Source organism: Neofelis nebulosa, chromosome 5, assembly GCF_028018385.1.
Source record: "Neofelis nebulosa isolate mNeoNeb1 chromosome 5, mNeoNeb1.pri, whole genome shotgun sequence".
In the NCBI taxonomy this organism is placed as follows: domain Eukaryota; kingdom Metazoa; phylum Chordata; class Mammalia; order Carnivora; family Felidae; genus Neofelis; species Neofelis nebulosa.
In genome coordinates, this window is record NC_080786.1 from 79,849,089 (window position 1) to 79,862,277 (window position 13,189).

The 13,189-nt window shown below is 39.4% G+C and overlaps 1 protein-coding gene across 9 annotated transcripts in view; it reads left to right on the forward strand.

The window, feature by feature from the left end:
* LPP (LIM domain containing preferred translocation partner in lipoma) overlaps window positions 1-13,189 on the forward strand; it is a 682,444-nt gene that overhangs the window by 372,974 nt on the left and 296,281 nt on the right. The window contains exon 1 of one of the 9 annotated variants that reach the window (XM_058732406.1): window positions 9,377-9,765. The exons of the other annotated variants lie outside the window; for them this stretch is intronic. The gene's annotated coding sequence lies outside the window, so the exon portion shown is untranslated. Of the gene's footprint in view, window positions 1-9,376; window positions 9,766-13,189 lie in introns of those variants that run through there. 9 annotated transcript variants of the gene reach the window in all.

A 13,189-nucleotide genomic window follows, 5' to 3' on the forward strand; every position in this document is an offset into this window, starting at 1 on the left:
CACATATATCCGTGCCCCTTTTCAGGGTGTCCTGACTCATGCTCTTTTTACTTTAGCAAGCAGCTAACCCTGCTAAGATTACGTAGATTTATACATCTGAGGAGGAATCCCTTAAAAAAGACGGGGAACGTCAGGTGTACCAGAACCTTTGCTCCCATTAAGGGTATCATTTTGGGTTGTAAGAGTTAATCTCCCCTACTAGCTGTGACTTGCTGCAACACAAGGATTTTTATATATTCTTTCTTGAATTTCTAACACAGAGCTCATTTCCACCATGGTTGATGCGCAGGAGTAAATGCTTGTTGCATTGAATTGCTGCCTAAATTCCTAGGAAGGAAGATGGTAGTTTTTCTCATACAGAATAACTAGGAGATTTTTTTTTTAATGAGCTACCAAAATAAAAAAAAAAAAAACCGCAATGGAAAAATTGACAGCCTGGATCTGTAATCTAAGTGACCTGACAATTAAAAGAACTTATTACCGTGTTAGCCTGCCAGATGGATCTCCTTGAAATGCAGCGTGCGGTGCTTCTGAACACAATTCAAGTGCAGTCTTCCTTTTCTACCCGCTCCATGTTTGTTGCGTTTGGGAAAGAAGCAGTTTTATTTGAACTAAACCCACTCATCTCAAGTGTGTTTAATGACAGCAGGATGTGACAGATAAAATAAAATCCTACAGCCTCATTTGATGTTTGTTTTAATTCCAGACCTTAGCGAAAGGAGACAGGATGAAACAACATGGTTCAAATGGAGGAGTTTAAAATAAATTATCTATTGTCACAAACTTATCTATTTCTCTCCAAGGAAATTTAAGAGGGAAGATAATGTGAACAATAATGGTAGTTGTAGTTGAGATTTATAGAGTGCTTCCCACCTTATAGAGTGGATTTATGTCCATCTTATTCTACCCTCCCGGCAAGTCTGTGAGTTTGCATGGCCAGGAACTATTGTCTCAGCATTACACACAATGTTGAGTGAGTTGCCCCAAATTGTACTTCTAAAGTGGCAGAAAGGGGTCTCATTCTTGGTCCTCTTGATTTTGAACCCAGTGATCCCTCCACTGATCAGTGCTGGCCCACCACTCCCACACGTGTGCAGTACGGTGGAGGCATCCTGCTCCTTAACTTTACCGAAACACATACATGTATGGAGTATGTGAATAAATACTCATCACAACATATTCCACCAATCAGGAGTATGTAGACTAGAACTTAAAGTGTTCTCTCAGTACACACTCTTGTTTATTTCTGCTGCACACCCTTCACAGACTCCGTACTTTTTTCGTAATCGGTGTTTCAGTTTGTTATGCATCTTTCCAGTCTTTTAACAAGTACGTAAATACACACAGCTATGGGTATGACTATATAGGTCACATTTATTTTAAACATAAGTGTTATGATATTAGCTTCAATTTACTTTTGATTCTAGATCTTTTCATGCCAGTAAATGGGGATTGCACATACTGTTTTTAACACCTAGCCCGTACTCCATAGTATGGGCGTACCATCATGTGCTTCTTCTACTGAAGGGCATTGAGGGTAGGCATCCCTTTATTGTAAATATTAAGGTAGGTTTCCTCGCATGTGTATCTTTGCGTTTGTGTGAAGCTAGAATTAGGCATCCAAAACTGGAACTGCTTGGTCTTTTTTTTTTTTTTTTTTGAGGTTTATCAAAACTAAGTCTCAGCTCCCCCCGCCATGTTTTAGAATCCTCATATTAGCTCATGTTAGCAACCTGTCCTTCCACTTAGTTGCTTGGGGATGTGTTGTTCAGACCAATGCAGACACTTCTTTCAACAGATACTTGTGGCCAGGAGAGTAAATGTTGGGAAGGTTATTTTCCATGGCTCTGTGGTTTGGATACAGGCCCTCACCATGGAGGAAGAATAAGGTATTCTTGTGACAGTTTTATTTACTTAAAACAGCCACACACTTCACTCAGCTAGAATAAGGTATTTAATACAGTAATAAAAAAAATCTACTGTAATTAAAAATGCGAATAGTGTAATGCACTAAAAAATACCTTTAGCTTATTCTTTGTTCAGAAACAAGGGTTTTGCATAATCAGGCTTGAAAGATATATGATTAAACCTTCTGTACTGACTATATGATCTCAAGGTCCAGAGAGTTAATTCTACCTCCCAAGCCTCCTGCCTCTTACAACCTTTCCTTGCTGTTTTGTACGGGAGGTAATCAAAAGGGGCTAAAATTTGAAAATGTGGCATGGAAGAGACGAGAACTAATCTGAATGGTTCATGTGGTTTTTACAAGATTGAAAGCAGACATGAAAAATGAAGTCTCACTCCCTTTATTCCATTTTCCTTTTCATTGTGTTAAAAGACCTTATTATTTTTTTCTTTTTGTTTCTTTTTATTTTTAATATTTTTTTAAGTTTATTTATTTTTGAGAAATAAAGCATGTAAAAGCTGATGGGGGCAGGGGCAGGGAGAGAGAGAAAGAGAGTGAGAGAGAGATGGATTCCCAAACAGCCTCCACACTCTCAGCACGGAGCCCACTGTGGGACTCAAACTCATGAACCTGGTAAGAGCATGACCTGAGTTGAAACTAAGAGACGCTCAACCAACTGAGCCACCCAGGCACCCCAGGCTTGGTTATGTTTTTTAAACCATGATATTCCAGTATGGTTAGAATCATGTTTGTCTAAGTTCTTTTAAAATAAAGAAATAGCTCCTCGGGTCTGTTGTAGTGAGGTTCTTTCAGGTTGCAGGAAGCCAAGAAGTGCTCAGAGTTAGTTACCTCAGTTGACTTTAGATTATGAAAATTTATGGTAAGGATACAAAGAGAAGGAAGGAAGTCCAACCACCATGTCCACACCCAGACAACCCAGCCACATGGAAAGTGAGAATATCGCTGAGGACATAACAATAGCTGATTTTGTCATCCCCTCAAAAGTAAGCCCCCTGTGTTTCCTTATCCACTGGGTCTCCATTCCTAGGGCTTAGATTCTCTCAGGTTTTCTTTCTCTTTCCAGTTGCTGCTCCTGGGTAGCGTCCTTCTGGACAGGACACTATGATTTTCGCTCCCTGACGTCCTCTCCTTCCTCGGAGCTTCTTCATGCTACTCTGTGTATCTCTGGTTTCCCGTCCATTCCACTTCTGCTACCAGCCTGCTGCGCCTTGCCTTCAGATGTTCCAAACAATAAGGCCCCTTAATTGTAGCTGGTTCTTCTCCAATAAAAATTGGGAAGGAGTTCTTCCTCCAGCACATCTCCTGTTGCTGGTTTTGGTTCAGTCTCTCATCCAATTAATTGTGGCCAGAATTCAGAATTACCTGTTACAGAGCTGTGGGAAATGTATTTCTTTTAAACAGACAGACACCCTTTTGAAGCTGTTACCTCAAACAGAGCTGTGGACGTGGTAGAGACACAACCTTTTATGTACCTTTTATGTAAGAGTGTGTACCAACCCAGAGCTACCAAAAAGAGACAAACAAAAACCATTGCCACTGACTGCAAGGTAAAGGTCAGCAGAAAGGCTGGGTGAGCATTCATTGTTGTGACTTCAAGGGACACAGCAAACAGTCCCCCTCCTCTCGACCCATGTTCAAGAAGCCATTGACAAACAGCCGAGTCAGGCGGATGGAGACCAAACTGTCAGTCTGGGGGCTGATAAAAGTGCCTTGGGTGACTGTGTAGGTTTTAGGTCAAGAGAAATTACTACATAGGTTTGCCCTCCTGACAGTGGTCAGCACTGGCCACCTGCAAGCCTCTCCTGAGGTGGGACTGCCCTAGCCACAAACAATTCGGAGTCTGGAAAAGCAGAGAAAAGCATGCTCTTGTGTAGGCAACGATTCTGAATGGATGTTGGAAAGGAGCTGAACCATACGTGCCCTATTTCTGTCCTCAAAGTCGGCAATCAGTTAAGTCACTGGGCTGACTCCTCAGTAAGCTTCTCATCAAGAGAGGAATGTGTGAGGGACGAACAGCTTTATGAATATTTCTCCATGGAAGATCCCTCCCCATGGAAAACTTTAGAGCAGGGGAAGAACATCTCCCTTGCATTTAATGATAGTAGTATTCAAGGTGTTGATATGTGGGCCTAGCCTCCAGCCTGTTATAACCAAATAGGCTTCAGGGACTAGATAAAGGACTAGATAAAGGTGATGTTTTATAAAGGCGAAGAGACTCCAGATGGCCAAAAGCAAATGACTAAAAGGAGGACACATTCTGTGCAAATGCAAGTGAGGCGACATGTGCAGGTGAGGTCTGGGATGCAGCTGTCTGGGGGGGATCTTAGAGTAGACATGAACGGTCAGTGGGATTGCAAGGGAGGAGTGGTCATGAAGTCAGGGTCAACTGAATATGGGAGATAGGATTTCTCCCCCAAGGTTTCCAAGTTCACAAATTCTTTAAGGTAGGGCTGTGTTCTCCTTTTTCTAGTGCCTCATCCTTGGCTCTAGATCCATGTTCCGCTGGTGCTTAGTTTCCACTATACTTCCAAAAGAATAACAATTCTATACCACTGTTGGGTAGCACCCTCGCCAGGCTTATGTTCACTGAAAGACAGTGTGGGCCACGTGATTACTCCTAGTGTTCACATATAAACAAAAGCTCGTGTGGGCTTGCCTCCAATGTTGGTATCACATCACAACCTTGTTCCTTTATCTCCAATAAGATGCGCCTACTTTGACAGATTTTCAGGTGATTTTGTAGAATCATTTTGGCCAATCCAGGCGTTAGGAGGAATGCTTTCTGATGAGCAGTCTTTGTGAAATTTAGTTGGCGTCTAACATGGAAAATTTCCCATAAGATCACGATGAATAAAGGAAATCACCATCATCAGTAAAGATTTATATTTCAAGTAATGTTCACACCGTAATGACTCTTTAAGGTATATAAGGACACTTTTTTTGTACTTGCCTTTTTTACAGGTTATAAAGCTAACAGCCAAAGAGGTTTGGTTAAAACTCATAAAGTAAAATCCTCGCAGGAGAAACTGGCTTCCTGGACACTTCTGCATTGCTTGTACCATAACATCAAATGTCAGGTTCCTCACAGGTGGCCCTCCATACACAAACGAACCTATGCGTGTAGGGCAAGTAAGCTCCTGCCCAAGTAAACATTCCTTCAAAACACCAACATCCCATAGGATGAAATAGCAATACGCACAAATGCATCATACTGTACAAATATCTGATAAACAGAATTAATACAGCAATGTGCCCATTAGAAAGCAATTATGGGATATTATTAGAGCTTTGATAACTTTTAAAAGGTTTTATTCTATTTCTGTTCATTCGAAGCTAGTATTTCTAATAGCTCTCTTAAAATCCTGAATAGTATTTTTATTTGTTCATAAATATGTTGTCAAGTGTATATTGTGTCTTAAGGGTTGGGGAGAAAGAATTCGAGGAATCAAATAGAAATAAAAATGTATTGCTGGAAAACATATGGAAGTTCCTTTACTCACAAACTTCCAAACTTTTGCAGATATGGACAAAGCTGTTGGCCAGAGTATGCAAGTCATTTCTACCTGCTACTAAAAGGTGGTGTGGGCGGGAGATTATATACCGAGGCCCAGGGTTTAGAGACAGAGCAATTATGGAGTAGTTCTTAACCTGTATGTGAGAATGGGAGCTTTTGTAATGTAGTTAATAGAACTTTCCATATGATGCAAAAGGATTAATAAGATTTAACTTTATATTCTTGGTGACTTCTCCACTAGCCAAGATCTCTGATGAAGAACAATTAGAAAATTATAGAATTGTGTTTCTTTTCACTCTTCCCTTACATGATTATAAGGGGCTTATGTCTTGATTGCTTCTGCTAATAATAAGTATGTTAGAATCTCATGGGAGTTTTGGAATATCACGTATCTTGATTTTCACATGGAGGAGCAGGACACACAAACAACTTTTCTGTGCTTTGAGTCGTTTTATATGTAAAAGAATATTGTTTTGAAAATGAGCCTTGATGGTGATGGTGCCTTTTGAATCTGGGTCATATTTCATATGTTAGCTTTAATAGCTATTCAGTGATCAGATTTTGGTGATATCACAGTCACATCTCTGAAAGTATTGTTCTGTGTTTTGGCTTCCTTCCTATTGCCATACATACCACATTCCTGGGTTTTTCTGCTTGGCTCAAAAAGTCATGTTCTCTCTTTATGTAAATTACACCAAGATTGCCACTAATCATATTCGGGAAGCTAACGATAATATATGCTTGAGTTATGGAGTTTTTTTTAATATCATGCCGTGAGATACGATGCCAAATCAGGTCTCTTTTTGCTTTTAATTAGTCAGCAACATTTATTTAATGCCTACTAAGCTCCGAGCAAGGAGAGTGGGGAGTGGAGAAGGGCAGAAAGTAGATCTAAACACAAATAGACTATCATCTCCAGAATAGCTTTCAGTGTCTTTATGAATACAGAAAACAGATAAACGAAAGGATTAAGAAAACTTAAAAGCAAAATCTAAATGAGTGCAAATTGGTCTGGTAAAAACTGAGTTATATAAATGCAAAGAGGATGCAAATTAGGGAAACTGGAAGTTCAGTGTCTAAAACTGCTCTCTTTCTACTTTTATTTTCATAATACTTTGCCATGAGAATTGTTAGAAGTCACAGCACCATCCACTTCAGGGAGGAGAATTTCCTGGTTCAGTTGTACCGTTTAGAGAAGTGAACCCAATGCTTGGTACTTTCTGGAGAGTTGAAGCTGCAGTTTTCTGAGTCCCTGTTCATCTTTCCTCGTTATCATTAAAACTCCTGTAACCTTGCATATGTCGCTTCACCTCTCTGTGCCTCAGTTTCCACATCTGTAACACAAAGATGGTAATAGGGCCTATCTCATAGGTTGGTTAGAGGAGTATTAAATGTGTAAAACTGTATTCTAGTCTTTGAAGCACCTTTTCCCCCCATTAATTTCTTTGAGATTGAAATGCATCCCATAATTGATATGATGAGAAATCACTGTGTTACAGATTAACTGGCACCAACTATTTCTGTCTTGGTGGTAAAAACATAATAGTGAATCGTATGGACAAAGGCATCATACTGCGTGTGTAAAGTGCTTATTAGAACAGAGCCTGGCATACAATAGGTCTTGTAGAGTGATACTTTTATCATTGTCTGAATACAATGTGGCTTATAGTGGCTCCTAATCTTAGACATGTGTGCAGTATGAGACAGATATACTTAGAATTCTTGGTCTTTGGTCAGGTAAATAGGGCCTGGAAGAGTTACCGGTGACTTCACAACTGGTAAACAACAGATCTAGGTTATAAACTCAGGCTGTTTTATGTATTCTTCATCCATCACATCCGAGTCTTACTATGTTGTGTGAACTTTGAGTACTAGGGTTGAGGGATAACCAAGGCTGGGGAGCTTCTTTCTCTGGCTGAACTCAAATGCCCGAAGAGAAGCTAGGGGAATGTAAAGACATAAACAGTAAGTCAGTAAGCAAAGTCAGGGAGTGAAATAGAATAAAAGGGGCAGAAGCGGGGTATATGGAATAATGTTTGCTGGGAGGATCAGGTAATGCTTCTCAGAGGAGCTGACTTCTGAAATGACACCTCAGCATGAAACTGAGACCTCTCTCCTGCAGAACAGTGAAGAAGCAGGAAGGAGCTTGAATCTTTAAAGAACTAGAGCGAGCCAAGGTGGGCCATGGGAATAGATGCCTTCAGTCCTATGACAGGAGATAGATACTTGTGATTTTAGGCTTCAGATTGCCTATGCTGAGTTTTGTCTCTGAGGAGCAAAGAATCCGGGTGTTCTTTACCATACCTTTATAAGCTTGTGCTTTGGGGGTACTTTAGGGACGTTCTTGCATTCTGAAGAGAGAGAAGTGAGCACACGGCATGTTTTCTTTTCTACGTGAGTATGCTGAAGAACGGAGATATGAAATGATTTTTCCTAGTAAGTTTTCCAATTATCCTACAGTTCTACTGATAGCTAGTTGAGTCACATACTTACTCCTAGGTGTCAATTTTGGAGGGTTTTTAAAGGCTTAAAATCTTCCAAGTGGAAATTTCCAATACTATGAATCCTTAAGTTGTAACTCTTCATAGTCTATGGATTTGTTCCATAAAAGAAATGATTAGTGATTATTTTCTACTTCTGTGGTTCTTTAGTATTGCCTCTCGTGGTATCAGCCATTTAGAAATATCAATTCTCTCTTGAAATAGCCCATCAAATGATGACTCATGTCAAGCCAAGAGTTTATTTATGCCTCTTTTCATGATTAGCAACACCTGTTTAATCTAATCACACACATATATATGTACACACACACACACACACACACACACAGGTAATCTATTTATGTCCAAATTTATTTCCAACTTTTATTTCCAGTATTTGGTGCCTGCATAGTTCATACTCATAACTCTATATCTGGCTTCAGCTATGACATAAATCTTTCTAAGTCAGACACCTTTAATGACATTAATTTAGGTGGAGGTAGTCTTTGGGGATCCTATCTGCATAATCATGCATAATTTACTTTTTTACTGAACCCAACTTTTTTTATTTATAAAATGTGGAAGTTGAAATAAATGAATTTTCCAGCTCTGTGATTTATAATGTCACTATCAATTTATCTACTGAGGAGCGTCATCGAAATTGGTCATTGGTAGAAAGTGTTCAGTGGTTCAGTATCTGGCAAAACATTTCACTTTTATGAAATTTCAGCAGATATAATTGAGCATCTTGTGTGTACCAGGCTCCATAATAAGAATGCAAGCATGTAAGACCTTTTTCCAGCAACCGGGAGGTGAACTTGGTAACTCAGAATTTTCTTATAACAGTTTTTTTTTTTAGATAGAGTTCACTTACCATATAATTCACAGACTGAAATTATTTCTGAAGGAGATAATCAGTACATTCACTCAACAAATATGCATTGAGTATCTGCCATACACCAAAGACTCTCTAGGTGCTGGAGTTAGGGACTAACAACAGTTATATAAAACCTAGCCTCTCACAGAATGTCCCTCAATAGACAATTGTCCGTATGATGTTAGAGACTGATATCCAGGATCAGCAAAGGGTACTCTGGAAGCACATGGGGCAGATAATGAAAACCTGGTCTTGGTGGACCTTGGGAGGTTTCTGAGAGGTGGTCATCTCCAAACAGAGGTCTGAGAAACCTGTGGGAGTTTGCTAGGTTGATGGCACAGGGAAAGCAAATGCAGGGGGCTTCTGGAAGAAGAAAGAGAGAGAGGTAAAACTAGGTAAACCACAAGAGCTTGGTAAAGTTACAGCATGGGGGAAGTGTGGGAAGGACAGTTTCTGCTGGCCCTGAAGGGGAGAAAGAGTGTTGATGTGTGCTTACATGGAGCTGTATATGTCTTACTATGAGGTCACAGAGAAGGGTGAGGCCAGGAAGAGGATGTGACATTTGAGTTAGGTCACAAAGGGTTTCTAGGAGTTTTTGAAACAGACTACAGGTAGTCCAGACAAAAGGAACTATAATTGCAACAATAAATGTGTGTAAAAGAATGGTGTTTGCAGCTTGGTAAGGAACTGGATGTACTTGGAGAATGAAGTATGTGGAACAGAGAAAGAATATAGTACAAAGAATACATTGGTGAGGATCGGCAGGACAGCTTGGATTCTGTGCAATGCCATGAATTTGTACATTGGGCTCTTTATTGTGCTGGCAGCTGGGGCTGTTAGGGGTAGCAGTTTGGGAGAAGACTGGAGCACTGAAGGTTTCGGAGAAGAAATTAGAAGTGTGCTCTAGAAGGAGAATTCTGGATATCCTTCTATTGGAGGAGCCCTGGTTTGTGAATGAAACTCAGAGGTAAGTCACAGGATTATTTAGGATAGTGCTTAACTAGCTAGTATTTTATAGGAGTTCTACCTGTCAATTACCCCTTGTACCAGAGAAGGATCATTTTCAATATTAAGAAATTAAAATTAAGTAAAACACATGGGATGATAACCAGTAGACATTGAAAACTTACTATGTTACTATTTGATTCTCCTCACCACTCAGTGAGGTGACCTATTATTTCCCTCCATTTTACAGATGAGATTGTGTCCCAGAGAGATATAACTTGCTAAACTAGCAAGGTGCAGAGATGACATTTTAGCCAATATGGTCTAGCTCCCAATCTGAACATTTGAATTGATGACCTAATAACCAATCAAAAATACCAATAGTAGTTGCGTTTGTGAAGTTTGGGCAGAGGGTTTTGTTTTGTTTTGTTGCAACTCAATGATTCCTTGATTTTGTGACCATTACCCAATCTAATTTTAGGAAGTTTCTTTCACTCCAAAGAGAAATTGTATACCTATTTGTAGTCAATCTCTGTGCTTACTTCCAACCCTACGGTAACCCCAAATGGACTTTGGTGGTAATGTCTTTAAATGACTAGGACTTCAGTTTAGTAATGGTTTGTTTTGAATAATAGCACTATGATAGTCTGATTCACTAATCTAGGTGTGTAAAAGTTTGAACTTCTAGTTTTGAATAACTGCATGCAATTAGTGTAATCTAGTCATAATTTGGGGCAGAGAAGGGTACAATTGCCAGTTCCTGTGTCAGTCACTGGTCATGCGCACAGAAGTAAGACACCCACAGACCATACCCTTGAATTCTGTGTCTTTCAGGGAGACAGGCATATGGTCAGATTCTTGAATGACAGTGAAAAATGGAATTCTTCTAGAAATCCTGGTGCATTTATTGAAAGACGTGTGTTAAACTTCTTTCTGCTGGAAGCCATTGGATTGTTTGTAAAAATCTAGTATGTATGAAGCATTTGGAATGCTTAGCATTTTGAGAATAAAATCCACATCAATTTAAAATATAATAAAACTCCCCACCCAGAATAGAGTAGTAATTGCCAGGCATAGAAGAGCCCAGCTGTGGAGTGACTTAGAGGATAGTTGGTCTCAGGCAGAGATTACCAGATAGGACACTGGTACACAAGTAATGGTAATTCCCGAATTACTGTACCTATTTGGTAGCACATGCATCTAAACTGGCTTAAAATAAAAATTGCAAATGCACCAGATTTGATCAATCTTAGTATTTCTTTCTCTTATTCTCCCAGTCCCAAGTTAAAAATAAAACCCGCCTGCCTCATTTTCCTGTGTGTTCGTTAGTAGGATTAACTAGAGTTCTCAACAGGAAAGCAATCGATGTAGTAGACGACATTGTATAGTGGGTGAGAGCCCGGTAGAGATAATTATACAGTCACTCCCACTATATTACCCTTCAAAGAAACTGAGCCTAATATTCTCCTAAGCAATTTAACCAACTTCTAAAAAAAATGTATAAGATATTATTTAGAGAACGAAATAGCTACTGTATATAATCAGGAGGGAGAATTATAGCAAATTATAATACTCATTTGATAAGTGTATAAAGAGCTACGCTCAAAGCTCTGCATTGTACCTCCTAAGTAATTGTTCAGTTGTGCTAACTGTCCTTAAAATAGGAGAAGAGATAAAGAACTGTTAAAAAAAAAAAAGCAACTGTTATAGTTGTTCAGTAAGGTTTTCCCCTCTGGCCATAGATTGAGTCTAATTCCATGCTCCATGAGAATCAAGCATACATTTGGTCTTCATATTTAATAGTGATGATATCTTTGCGTTTCCAAAGATAATGTCCATGCAGAAACATAGACACCAGTAAAACTATATGTGTTAAAAATGTGTTTGAAGAGCTTATCCCATGTAGGTTTGTGTGCATATGGATGTTGTATGTCTGAGTTCACTGCACATATATGCCAGTATTTTCAAAAGATAGGCCTGTCTGCAGATCCTACCAATAATTATTTCAAGATAACTTAAAAGAGGCCCAGACATCTGCTAAGTTGTCTATTTATATCGAAAGGAGTTGGCAGCAATACAAGGGTCAATTTCCCTTTGGTTTGCTTTAAACAAAATAAGAAGCCCAATATGTAAACTTTAAGAGACTTAAATCTTTGAACACTTTCCTTTGAGTTTGTAATTCTTGTGCCCCCACTTTCATCAAACAAAAAAAAAACTAATCTAATTGCTGTTATGAGAAGCCTGACCCCATATTTGCTGAAAGCAGTTGTTTTAAAGGTGTCAGCTACCTTCGATGGAAAACCTTAGATCCTCCTCTCACTACCTATGTGTCCTTCAGCAAGCAGCGATCTCCAGAAGGACCTCAGTTTCTGATGTCAAAATGGTTATAATCATACAGAGCCTACCTCATGCTGTTGTTACGAAGTATAACTACACTACGTGTGGATAGTAAAGCACTGTGCCTCTAACATGCTTATCGCTCATCAACTTAAGTCCCATATTCATGCACATCTTGAACATTTCTAACAAAGTGATGTTACTGAGACAGCAATTATGGCATCATTGACGTTGTCACGCATGCACATGGGCACTTACTTGGAAGAAAATCCTGGAGACCAGTGTCTTTGGTCATTGCTCTTGTTGGCTGAGAGATGACGGCATTATGGAAACAAACAAACAGACAGACATGGAACTCCCATGATCTTCAGTTGAAAAGTGATTGAAAGAGTTAAACTGAATAGGAAGAAGCTTTAGGAATGCTTCCAATTTGTTTCACTTATATTTTTCATTGTGTATAAGTGGTGGATGACACAGAATAAAAGACGTAGTATGTATAAATAATTTTAAGACATTTCTTTAAGCATACGATAAAAATTCTAAGTAATAATAAAACACTGTGTCATCATTTCTGTAGTAGTGGGTTGTTTGTTGGTTGGTTTCTGCTGCTGCAGTAACTGATGGTACATTTTATGACCAGTGGCATCTTTTTTGATGGCATATCATAGTAAGTACTCGGTAAATGTTAGTAGTTCTAATTAGTGTTTGGATTAAGGTTAATGTGGTAGGTACGTTATTGACGTTAAGAGCCCTAAAGTCTTTGAATTGGAGGAGTGTGTGTTTAAGGAACACCTTGGGTTGACCAGAAGTCTTAAGCCCCTGACTTGTAGCTATATCAGCATGACTGTCTCAGTCCGTTTGGTGAGGATTGCACTGGTTGGGCTGAAATTCACGTCTGCCCGATGCATCCATGCTGCACTCTTCTTTTGATTACGAGAGTTAAATGTGAATAATAGAAGTCAAAGTGTTTTGTAAACCAAAGTAAGAGGTATCAGGTAAGGTAGTCCAAGCCGTGGCGGCAAATACTCCGAAATCCCAATGCTTAAAACAAAGGTTCGTTTCTTGTGCTACTTGTTCATAGTGGGTCAGAAGGGCTTCCTTGCAGGATG